Genomic DNA, 12,889 nt, shown 5'->3' with positions numbered 1-12,889 from the left:
GTGATAGTATACAGGTAAATAGTGAAGAGAAAATCAGCCATATTAGTAAATGCCGCCGCAGCACTACATAAGGGCGCCCACTTTACTTTACATACATCCGTAATGTTTAGCAAGACTGTGTAAACATCGGTACAATCGAGTACCATCGCAGCCTCACGCAGACTTGCAGGTCAGACTTTACTCAGAAATTGCTAACTTCATCGCACACTATGAGGCCTCAAGCTGTGAATGGCATCACAGTAACTAATTTATGCATGCCCCTGCAACGGCGTTATAAGCACTGGCATGCCTGCGTTTCCCCAACCACCCCCCGTCACCACCCACAAATGGCACTTCCTGTCAATCACTCTGCGATGGGTCTGCGTAGTCAGTGCGATCCCAATCGCAATGGCTAGTTTGCAAACTGCAATACATACGTATGCGCATTACGCAACAATTGGCCGATTGCGTGCATATTAGCAACTGTGTTCCTTGCTGAATCAGGCTCTCTGTAACAAGATTATCTGGCAAACATGAAATTCGACAATGACATAAAAAACATACAAAAACATGAGAAACCAATGCCAGTATAATGCACAAAATAACTCTTAGAAAGTGCACTTGTACCAAAATTAATTCAATAAGGGCTTATCCGTGTGTCTTTCTTGATTTATTCATCTCTCTCATTACATATCTGTGGGGTAATGCAATAGAAATGTAATAATACATAGCGTAATTTTGTGTATATATATATATATATATATATATATATATATATATAGCCAGGAACAAGTCAGGCACTGCAACAATGGTGACAGTATTAAATAATCACACAAAGTCCATAAAGTGCAAGTTGTAGTGCATAGGAGAGTCCACTCATATTGGACGGCCAGCTCCTCATCCGGATGGACACCAAGAGTTCTGGAATGAAGCAAAAGGACAATGGCGCCTCCTAGTGCAATAATGTGTATAATGACACCACTGTGTATGAGAAGAATAAAGGTGGACCCATACCAAAATAAATTAAATAATAGCCTATCTGGTCATTAGAAGAATGATTCCAAACGTGGTCTCAACAGTAAACGTATGTGTTATTTTGAGACTACATAGACCATAAAAAACATAGAATACATTGTAGAAAACTGAACACAACAGCACTGATATGATTATTCGTACATTGTTTTAGAGAAAAATCACTTATCTGAATGCTGCAACAATCATCCAACGCATTTCGTCGAGGTGGGTCAATGTCTTCTCTCTTGGACTTCCTCAGGGGTAATGTCCTCCAACACATATCAGGTTTATATATGGCTTTCTAATTAGCAATTAATTATAAACAAAATGGCCAAAACTGGACTTCTTTGTTGGTTTGGGGAAGTCATGCTTTCTGTGTTTGCCCCCCAGATGCCCTGTTAATCCTCTGCAGGGCAAATCTGTAACCAGGAGCCTTTGTCTCAGGCAGAGCTGGGGCAGTCTATATAACATGCTGTTTGCTAGCTTCTGCAGTTCTGGTAGCCTCCCGACGGATGCCTGTGTTCAGCCACTTGGTGCTAAGCCAAACACAGGCATCAGTCAGGAGGGGCCATTGTCCTTTTACTTCATTTTATATATATATAATTGTGCACAGAAGTGAATACATGAATAAACTGCAACAGTCTATTGCAAAATACACCACACCCAGTGTAAATGGGTTGCACACAATTTGTCTACAGTCATTGGGCGGGGTGTACTAAGCATGGCATTCACGATGCGGTGCATTCCGCCTCTTATCGGGTACATACCGGTGATAATATTGCCAGTATGTACCTAGAAATGCAATTAAAATTGCCAAGGACAGCTCTTCCGATAAGAGCTGTCCTTTGTGATAGAGGAACTTCTGGGTTTATGACCCAGAAGTCTTTTTGGGTCATAAATCTGACCAAACGTAGTGTAACACGTACAAATACACTTTTATTACACATTACACTGGTCCACACAGGGAGGGTTTCTGAGTACCCAGAAGTGCCATGTGATAGACAGATTTTTGTTTTTATTTAGCCCTGCTTCTATGCAGCATTATGCCACGATTCACGGGTCTATGAGAATTGTGTAATTTTGACAAAGTCCCTTCTCCATAGACCAGCGAATCATGGCATTATGTCGCTAGGGAGAGGGACCAATTGACATAAAGTGAAAGGCCCCTTCCCTATCAGTACCCTGCGTCTGCAGCATGGAAAGTAAGTAGCTGTATTATATATATTATAAACTGTGTTAGAGCCTGGCTGCAGTGTGAGCACTCTCCGTATGTGCTAACCCTACCCTACTAACTGTGAACTGGCCTGAATCTCCCTCTGCACTCCTGGTGACTGACTGGGCCGGAGGGCAGGGTGCCATGTGCCCCCCGGGCCGAACCGTCACCTGGTGTCCTGGGCCGTCTCCTCCACAAAAACTTAGTAAAGACTGTGATACTGCCGCGCATCGGCGGCCGTATCACACCTGAAGACTGCTGTATGTGTGGCTGTGCACAGTGAGTCACACCTGACGCCAAGCAGGAGGGGGGGTAGGGTGGAATCGCCTGCAGAGCCTCCAACACATTCAGAGGGGGGGTGTGGGCGGAGCTGCACTCACAGCTGCCGACATGCCCACGCACTGGCCGTGCAGCTACTGTATGCTGGCACGTGCATAGTTTTTTTTTCTTTGAAAGCCCAGCCGCGTGTGACGCCCTGACGTCACGCCGCGCCGCTCTAGAGACAGGACAGAGCAGAGGAGCCGCATAAGTAACAAGGTGAGAAGAGGAGGGGGTTGGCTGGGGAGTGGGGACATTCGAAGACCCCCTGCTGGGGCTGGCTAGGGAGGCTTTAGGTTTAGGCATCACAGGGGGGTTAGAGTTAGGTGTTGGGGGGGAGGTTGGGGTTAGGCACTAAGGGGGATGGTTAGGTTTAGGCACCAAGGGGGGAGGGTGTGGGGGTGGGGAGAGTTAAGCTGGCCACACATCTAAAGATTATCTGTCCAACCAGCCAACTTGTTGATTGGTTGGAATGAAAATGTGGTAAGGATGAAAGCAAATGACAATCAGCAATTTGCTCCCAAACGCCAGTAAATGGACAAAAACTTGTGTTTGAACAAATTGTTTAGATCAAACATTTAACAAACTTGTCTGACGACCATTTTCATCTGTTTTCTGGCATTTAGGAGCAAATTGCTGATCATCAGTTACTCCATACGTTACCAGATTTTCATTCCAACCAATTAACAAGTTGGCTGGTTGGATGTAGGTTGGTCTAGTGTGTGGCCAGCTTTAGGGCGCAAGAAGAGAGGGTTAGAGGGAGGGGTAGTATACTTGATAGCAGGCATCCCGACTGCTAGTATTTCATACCCAACCCATATTTGCAATAACTTGTGTTTGTTCACATAGTCAAACCGTCGGCAAGTCAACAAGTGGTGTCAATTATGTGAAAATACTTATTCACTGAAATCTAGGGAAATAGACAAATTACTCTAACACACAGATTTGTTACTATTTCTCTGTCATTTTGTAACTATATAAGACAAATACAGCAATATCTTAATAGCAGCTTGTTGCAGTTCTGTCCCCAGTCTACAGTACTCTGTTTGGGAGATTTCTGCCTTTTCTAGACTCACTACATTAGCCATATATCCTTGACCAATTGTCTTAATTTTTCAATTAGCAAATAGATTGAAAGTAGGAAAGAGGGATGGCCATCTGTGGGTTAACCACTGAAGTTGCCATAGGTGGCTAACATTGATGGTATGAAACCATCAACGGGTAACCAGTGATGATCGATTAAGAATCTTTGTTAAATTACTCTCCAGGCAGCAGGCCAATCAGAGGTGGGAGCGACGGTTCAAAGATCATGTCATGGAGCAGAGCTAAGCTTAGTGTCCTGGCACTCAGGGCCGGATTATAGGCAGGGCAACAGGGACGATCGTCTGGGGGCCCCCACACCCTGTCCCCTGCCACTACTACTAAGACTGGCGGAGTACAGCATCTAGCTGTCTCCGCTGCAGTCTTCCGTGACTGCAGCCGGGCAGCGCTCACTGAGCACTTGGGCTCAGAGCATGGCGCTGCTCTGGCCAGCGGGCAGGCTGTACAGTGGGGCTGTACGGCAATGCAGGCGTGACATCAGAGGTCTTTCGCAGCCCCACGCCAGCTCACCCCCTCAACAGCCGCGTCTGAAGCCCGCGGAGTGGAATAGACAGGAGCTGCAGCTGCTGCCTCGGGACTCACTGCTCCTGTGTTATTGCCTCTGCCTGGAGGGTGAGTCAGTTAATGGTTTCATTTCTTTAAGTGTGGTGCTGCTGATTGTGGGGTTGGGGGGGCACACTGTGTGTGTGTGTGTATATATAGCCCGGCTCTCCCTATAAGAACAACACCGGGTGCCCGCACAAATAAATTACTTGTATATTTCCCAAATGGTGCAGCACTCCTGGGTTTTCATAAAATCAATACACCAGCGGCATGTACGGCAACGTTTCAGTGCCTGGCTTTAATAGTGTGGTACTTTCATCAGACAAAGATAAAACAAAAACATCTTACCTTAAATACAAACAAACACCAGTGGCGCAGTAAGCATGACAACATCATGGTCGACAAACAACACATCATCACTGTGCACCATCACCATAGTAACAGCATAAACAAAGGATTGCTGTAGATAACATATACGACAATACAGATCTAGATAGAAAACATGGCTATACTACAAAACAAATATTGCTACATATATTAATATTATGTTGTTTTCATGAAAATGATTATAGGTACTACAATACGATGATTTATCTTAATCACAATTCGACAAACTTATAAAGAGATAAACTTTTAAAGAGATAGTCCCAAATGATTATATCTCACAGCTTATATAACAACAAGTACAGTATAACACGAATTAGGAACATGTAGATCAGCAATTGATATAAAAAAAAAAACAGTTAAACAAGGGGATAAAACAGAGTGTCAAGGGATCATGACTAACCCTATAGTACACCTATAGAAAACTGTTGAGAACCAAATGGTCATTTAACCCCTTGGGTGTCAATGTACTTAATCTAAATATACATTCGGATTCGCGTTGAAGTAATTTTAAGGGACGATTACCACCTCTGATTGAATTAGGGATATGATCGATCATCCTGTAACGTAAAGAAGCTAAAGGATGGGGGTTCTTACAGAAGTGCCTAGCTACAGACTGATCACTATCGCTACTATTGAGAGCTGCTCTTATAGCGGACCAATGGCCCGCCATTCTCTCCTTAAAAGCCCGCTCAGTTTTCCCTATGTATGAGAGTCCACAGGGACAGATTATTTGATATACAGTAAATTTAGAATTACAAGTGAGCCGGTACCTAATTTTAAATTCCTTGCCGGTGAGTGGATGGTAAAATTTATCACAAGGTATTAGATATCTACACGTAGTGCAGGAACACTTTACACAGCCCAGTTTGGTAGTTAAAAAATTAGTTTTAGGTTTATTAAAATTACTGATATCGGTCTTAATTAGTATATCTCTCATATTACGTGGCCGAGTGTAACATTCATTTATTATTTATTTATTTATTAACAGTTTCTTATATAGCGCAGCATATTCCGTTGCGCTTTACAATTGTAAGCATTAATAGAACAAAACTGTATAATAACAGACAGATATATAGGTAGGGAGGCCCTGCTCGCAAGCTTACAATCTATAGGGAAATAGCCATTGATACACAAGGATAGGTGCTATATATTGCATTTTGGTCCAGCCAGAACGCAAAGTTTCTTGGTTGGCTGCATGATCCAGTCACACAGGAATGTCGACCAAATGTCATGAGGATGTGAGAGAAAGACGATGTGTGAGATTGTGTGTGGACTGTAAAAGGGGATGTAATTAGATATGGAAGCTATGAAGGTTATGTGGGAGGTTCTGGAATCTGATAAGCTTGCCTGAAGAGGTGAGTTTTCAGGGAACGCTTGAAGTATTGGAGACTAGAGGAAAGTCTTATTGTGTGAGGTAGGTTATTCCATAGAGTGGGTGCAGCGCAAAGAAAGTCCTGTAACCGTGAATGGGAGCAAGTAATGCATGGGGATGAGAGACGTAGATCTTGTGCTGAGCGGAGAGGTCGGGTTGGGAGATATTTTGAGATAAGTGAAGAGATGTATGTTGGTGTAGTTTGGTTAATAGCCTTATGTGTAAGTGAAAGTATTTTGTATTGAATACGGTCGAAAACCGGCAACCAATGGAGGGACTGACAGAGCGGGGCAATAGAAGAAGAACGTTTCGCAAGGAAGATAAGCCTTGCAGCTGCATTCATAATGGATTGTAATGGCTATAGTCTGTTTTTGGGAAGACCAGTAAGGAGGCTATTGCAATAGTCAATGCGGGAAATAATAAGTGCATGGATTAGAGTTTTTGCAGTGTCTTGTGTGAGATATGGTCGAATTTTGGATATGTTTTTTAAATGTATGTAACATGATTTTGAGACAGATTGAATAAGGGGAACAAAGGACAGTTCAGAGTCAAGGATGACACCAAGGCAGCGAGCTTGTGGGGCGGGGTGGATGGTCGAGGTATCAACAGTGATAGAGAGATCAGGTTGGTAACTGTTATTGGCCAGTGGAAATATAATTAATTCTGTTTTAGAAATATTAAGTTTCAGGTGGCGAGATGACATCCAAGATGAAATGGCAGAAAGACATTCAGTAACACGGACCAATACAGATGGTGATAAATCTGGGGAGGATAAGTAGATTTGAGTATCATCACATACAGATGGTACTGAAATCCAAAAGAGCTGATTAGTTTGCCAAGAGAGGTGGTATAGATTGAGAATAGTAAAGGACCTAAGACAGAGCCTTGCGGTACTCCAACTGATAGAGGTAGTGAAGAGGAGGCAGAATCAGAAAAACGAACAGTAAAAGAGCGATCAGATAGGTAGGAAGAAAACCAAGGAAGAGCTGTGTCCTTAAGACCTAGGGTAACATGCCATAAGCCTGGTATCTTCTACTTTTAAATCATTATCTGACTGTATAATAGGCCATAGTTTTTTGGCTGTCCGATGGATATTGTTGCTAATTGGACAGAATTCTGTGACCCACGGAATGAACTCATATTTTTCTTTTTTAGTTTTAGTATTGAGTAATAGCCTCCTATCTTTTTGTAAAGCTTTACATTTTGCTTGCTGTAATAAACTATAATCATATCCTCTTGATAAAAATGTATCAATAAGATCATTGATTTGTTGTTCATCAGTTCAGGTGCAGATGTATGATGCGGAGCATTTGTGAATAGGGAAGACCACCTTTCAATGATGGAAGGTGGAAACTAGACATGTGTAATAGGTTGTTACGGTCCGTTGGTTTGGTAAAGACCGAGGTCACTATCGTCCCCTCAACCAAACTAATCTTTACATCAAGGAATGTAATACTTTGTTTGTCAATATTAACGTCTTACAGCTGCCATACCCATATCATGGGGTATGACAGTGTATAGACTGTTAACATCAATACTGCATAACCACACTTTACCCTCTAATATAGGTAAACTATCAATAACATTCAGTAAAGATGTAGTATCAAGTAGAAAAGTCGGATGCACCTGAATGCATGGTTGAAATAATGAATCCAAATAAATGGATGAAGGGTGAAATAAAGAATTGACGGCTGCAATTATTGGGCGGCCCGGGTGATATAGCTGTCTGCGCAGGCACACTGCAGTGCTCAGGAGGGTTCCCGCTGATGTCGCTGCAAAACCTGTCCCCCGCTGCCAGCCTTCTGCTGACGCTTTTGGAGCCACCAGAAGTAAGTCTAAGTGGGAGGCTGTGATGGAGGGGGCGATGAGGAGAGGCTGTGATGGAGGGGGCTATGAGGAGAGGCTGTGATGGAGGGGGCTATGAGGAGGGGCTGTGGAGGGGGCTATGAGGAGAGGCTGTGATTGAGGGGGCTGTGATGGAGGGGTCTATGAGGAGAGGCTGTGATGGAGGGGCTATGAGACAAGGCTGTGATGGAGGGGGCTATGAGGAGGGGCTGTGGAGCGGGCTATGAGGAGAGGCTGTGATGGAGGGGGTGTGATGGAGGGGTCTATGAGGAGAGGCTGTGATGGAGGGGGCAGTGATGGAGGGGGCTATGAGGAGGGGCTGTGATGGAGGGGGCTATGAGGAGAGGCAGTGATGGAGGGGGCTATGAGGAGGGGCTGTGATGGAGGGGGCTATGAGGAGGGGCTGTGATGGAGGGGGCTATGAGGAGAGGCTGTGATGGAGGGGGCTGTGAGGAGAGGCTGTGATGGAGGGGGCTATGAGGAGGGGCTGTGATGGAGGGGGCTATGAGGAGAGGCTGTGATGGAGGGGGCGATGAGGAGGAGCTGTGATGGAGGGGGCTATGAGGAGAGGCTGTGATGGAGGGGGCTATGAGGAGAGGCTGTGATGGAGGGGATATGAGGAGGGGCTGTGATAGAGGGGCTGTGAAGAGGGGATATGAGGAGCTGTGATGGAGGGGCTGTGATGAGAGAGGAGCTATGATGGAGGAGGCTGTGATGGAGGGGGCTGTGATGGAGGGGGCTATGAGGAGGGGCTGTGATGGAGGGGGCTATGAGTGGGGGCTATGATGGAGGGCTGTGATAGAGGGGATATGAGGAGGGGCTACGATGGAGGGCTGTGATAGAGGGGATATGAGGAGGGGCTGTGATAGAGGAGCTGTGAAGAGGGGATATGAGGAGCTGTGATGGAGGGGGCTGTGATGAGAGAGGAGCTGTGATGGAGGGGGCTGTCATGGAGGGGGCTATGAGGAGAGGCTGTGATGGAGGGCTGTGATAGAGGGGATATGAGGAGGGGCTGCGATGGAGGGCTGTGATGGAGGGCTGTGATAGAGGGGATATGAGGAGGGGCTGTGATAGAGGGCTATGATAGAGGGGCTGTGAAGAGGGGATATGAGGAGCTGTGATGGAGGGGCTGTGATGAGAGAGGAGCTGTGATGGAGGGGGCTGTGATGGAGGGGGCTATGAGGAGAGGCTGTGGTGGAAGGGCTGTGAGGATGGGCTATGATGGAGGGGGCTGTGTGGAGGGGGCTATGAGGAGAGGCTGTGATGGAGGGGGCTATGAGGAGGGGCTGTGATGGAGGGGGCTATGAGGAGAGGTTGTGATAGAGGGGGCTATGAGGAGGGGCTGTGATGGAGGGGGCTGTGATGGAGGGGGCTGTGATGGAGGGGCTGTGATGGAGGGAGCTGTGATGGAGGGGCTGTGATGAGAGAGGAGCTGTGATGGAGGGGGCTGTGATGGAGGGGGCTATGAGGAGAGGCTGTGGAGGAAGGGCTGTGAGGATGGGCTATGATGGAGGGGGCTGTGTGGAGGGGGCTATGAGGAGAGGCTGTGATGGAGGGGGCTATGAGGAGGGGCTGTGATGGAGGGGGCTATGAGGAGAGGTTGTGATAGAGGGGGCTATGAGGAGGGGCTGTGATGGAGGGGGCTGTGATGGAGGGGGCTGTGATGGAGGGGGCTATGATGGAGGGGGCTATGAGGAGAGGCTGTGATGGAGGGGGCTGTGATGAAGGGGGCTATGAGGAGAGGCTGTGATGAAGGGGGCTATGAGGAGAGGCTGTGATGGAGGGGGCTATGAGGAGGGGGCTATGATGGAGGGGCTGTGATAGAGGGGATATGAGGAGGGGCTGCGATGGAGGGCTGTGATAGAGGGCTGTGTTGAGGGGATATGAGGAGGGGCTGTGATAGAGGGGCTGTGAAGAGGGGATATGAGGAGCTGTGATGGAGGGGCTGTGATGAGAGAGGAGCTATGATGGAGGAGGCTGTGACGGAGGGGGCTGTGATGGAGGGGGCTATGAGGAGGGGCTGTGATGGAGGGGGCTATGAGTGGGGGCTATGATGGAGGGCTGTGATAGAGGGGATATGAGGAGGGGCTACGATGGAGGGCTGTGATAGAGGGGATATGAGGAGGGGCTGTGATAGAGCTGTGAAGAGGGGATGTGAGGAGCTGTGATGGAGGGGGCTGTGATGGAGGGGGCTATGAGGAGAGGCTGTGATGGAGGGTGCTATGAGGAGGGGCTGTGATGGAGGGGGCTATAAGGAGGGGCTGTGATGGAGGGGGCTATGAGGAGGAGCTGTGATGGAGGGGGCTGTGATGGAGGGGGATATGAGGAGAGGCTGTGGTGGAGGGGGCTATGAGTGGGGGCTATGATGGAGGGGCTGTGATGGAGGGCTGTGATAGAGGGGATATGAGGAGGGGCTGTGATAGAGGGGCTGTGAAGAGGGGATATGAGGAGCTGTGATGGAGGAGCTGTGATGTAGGGGGCTGTGATGGAGGGGGCTATGAGGAAAGGTTGTGATGGAGGGGGCTATAAGGAGAGGTTGTTATGGAGGGGCCTGTGATGGAGGGTGCTATGAGGAGGGGCTGTGATGGAGGGGCTATGAGGGGCTGTGATGGAGGGGGCTATGAGAAGAGGCTGTGATGGAGGGGGCTATGAGGGGGGGCTGTGATGGAGGGGGCTATGAGTGGGGGCTGTGATGGAGGGCTGTGAAAGAGGGGATATGAGGAGGGGCTGTGATGGATGGCTGTGATAGAGGGGATATGAGGAGCTTTGATGGAGGGGGCTGTGATGAGAGAGGAGCTGTGATGGAGGGGGCTGTGATGGAGGGGGCTATGAGGAGAGGCTGTGATGGAAGGGGCTATGAGGAGAGGAACTGAGTTGTGATGGAGGACTGTGGTGGAGGGGCTGTGATGAGAAGGATATGGGGGCTGTGATAAGGGGAGTGAGGGGAGCTGTGATGACTGGGGCTGTGGTGATGGCTCCTGTGAGGGGATGTGATGAGGGGTGCTGGGCTGTGAGGGGCTCCATGGGGGGGATGAGTGAGCTAGGATGAAGCTGTGAAGAGGGGATATGAGTAGATGTGATGGAGGTGACTGTAATGAGGGGGAGTGAGAGGGGCTGTGATGGTGAGGATATAAGGGGCTGTGATGAGGGTAGTTTGAGGGAGTGGGGCCCCAAACTGATATCCTGCCTAGGGCCCCATGAGGTCTAAATCCAGTTCTGCCTGGCCCTCATGATGGTGCAACTATATTATTTGTGTAATTCATCTTGACAGCCCTGCTAGCACTCTGACGGAAGGATAATGATATTGGTGGTTGGTACGGATAATACTAGGGGGGGTGGGGAGGAATCATGACAAAACACACACACATATTACATGCTGTCAGATATTCGAGCAGTCATTCCTCAGAGACACCTGTCTGACTTTTTCATAGAGCTGCCAAATGTCAGACTTGCTGTGGGAGAAGAAGTGCTCAGGCAGTGATAGCTGGTGTAGTGTGTCACCCACATGTTATTCCCAGGAAGCCGTGCTTTGTGCACAGGTCATGCAGGATATAACAGCGCTGTGTGAAGGTCACTGACTGAGAAAAGGTAACCCTGATGAATGATTCCTCGTCTGTCACACAGGTCCCTCCTAGTCAGTTTAACAAACAAATGTTAAACTTGAAATATGTAGAGTAAATATTCTATACATAATAAGTATCCTATACATAAACATGCAAAGTCCACAGACAAGTGTTGCACACAGGCAAATGGTTATTGTATTGTCGCTCATTTATGTTGATATTATAAAGTTTAAGGTCATGAAAAGTTTTGCAGAAAATGAAACAGGAAAAAAAAAGCACAAAGGGTCGTGTTATTAATTATCTAGACTTGCGACCAATAATTATAATTTCTTATCGCTGCTTATTGTGCAATAGGAAATTGGATATTGCCCGAATGTTTAAATAACACATCCAGGGACATAGGCTCTAATAGAAGCCCATCCCTGTGATGTGTAAAAGTAAATGGTTTGGGGTGACTGTGCTACTGCACATGTGCGATTATCAGAACGTGCATGTGCGAGTGGCCATAATTCAGCCCGTAGGCTATTATGACTAATGCCATCTGAGGACGGCGTTAGCTACTGGGGCCAAGCTTGATAAATTCAGTACTTTAGCAGCCCTCATAGAAACTAACCAGCGCTGCTTATGAGATTGAAATGGGGGATCGCAGCAGATATCTCCGATAACTACTGTGGCAGAAATCTCCGATATCTTCTGCCTCTTAATGTTAATTCTGCAGCCGATGGGATTTGTACATTGACGCCCACCTGCTGTAGCGCTAGTCCACTGCTGTGCGTATTAAGACGCACCATCGGCCGCATCGACTGCACCATCAGAGATTGCACCAGCCCTATGGCAGATGCAATTTCTCCGTCTGAACATGGCTGCTGGGGTCAGACGCTGAGCGCCACACGTCTTATGTCATCCACTGAAATCGTCGCTCTGCGTCCAAATTCGTTTAGTGGATATTGACGATAACCATCAGGACGTATGCACATACAGAAAACATCAGCCGCTTGCTTGCAGCATGGACCTATGAACCTGGCTCAAAATACTTTACTTTACTACAGTGATTGGCTCTCAGTGCTGGGTTCATGGACTCAGTGCCAATCAGGTCCCCATATGTGTAGTTTGTATGTTCTTCTATGTAGTTATAAATAATTGTTATTGTTAATAATAATAATAAAGATAATAATAATAAAAGGATGTAAAAACATGGGCCTCAACACTCTTATAATGGGCCAAAAACATTATATTGCCATGGTTAGTAATAAGGGAATGGATACTGGAGAGGTTATAGCTATCACTATAATGTAAACTCTTCCCCGGGTCCTGCCTCTTATCAGATCCCAGCGCAAGTTTATGGTTTAATATCTCTGATAATTAATCTATTATCTCTGGGAATAACAGAGATAGTAGATGATAATTACAGGGGGAAAATCGCTATAAATAATAAATAAGAACCAATACATAACTAGCACCATTTTGTATACTCGATCACCTACCCAACCCACAGTCTCAATACAATATTATATTTCTACACTTACATATTAAGCTTTGTGCAGGTACAATCTA

Source organism: Taudactylus pleione, unplaced genomic scaffold, assembly GCF_031769625.1.
Source record: "Taudactylus pleione unplaced genomic scaffold, aTauple2 ptg000264l, whole genome shotgun sequence".
Lineage (NCBI taxonomy): Eukaryota > Metazoa > Chordata > Amphibia > Anura > Myobatrachidae > Taudactylus > Taudactylus pleione.
Note: the sequence above shows the minus strand (reverse complement) of the source record.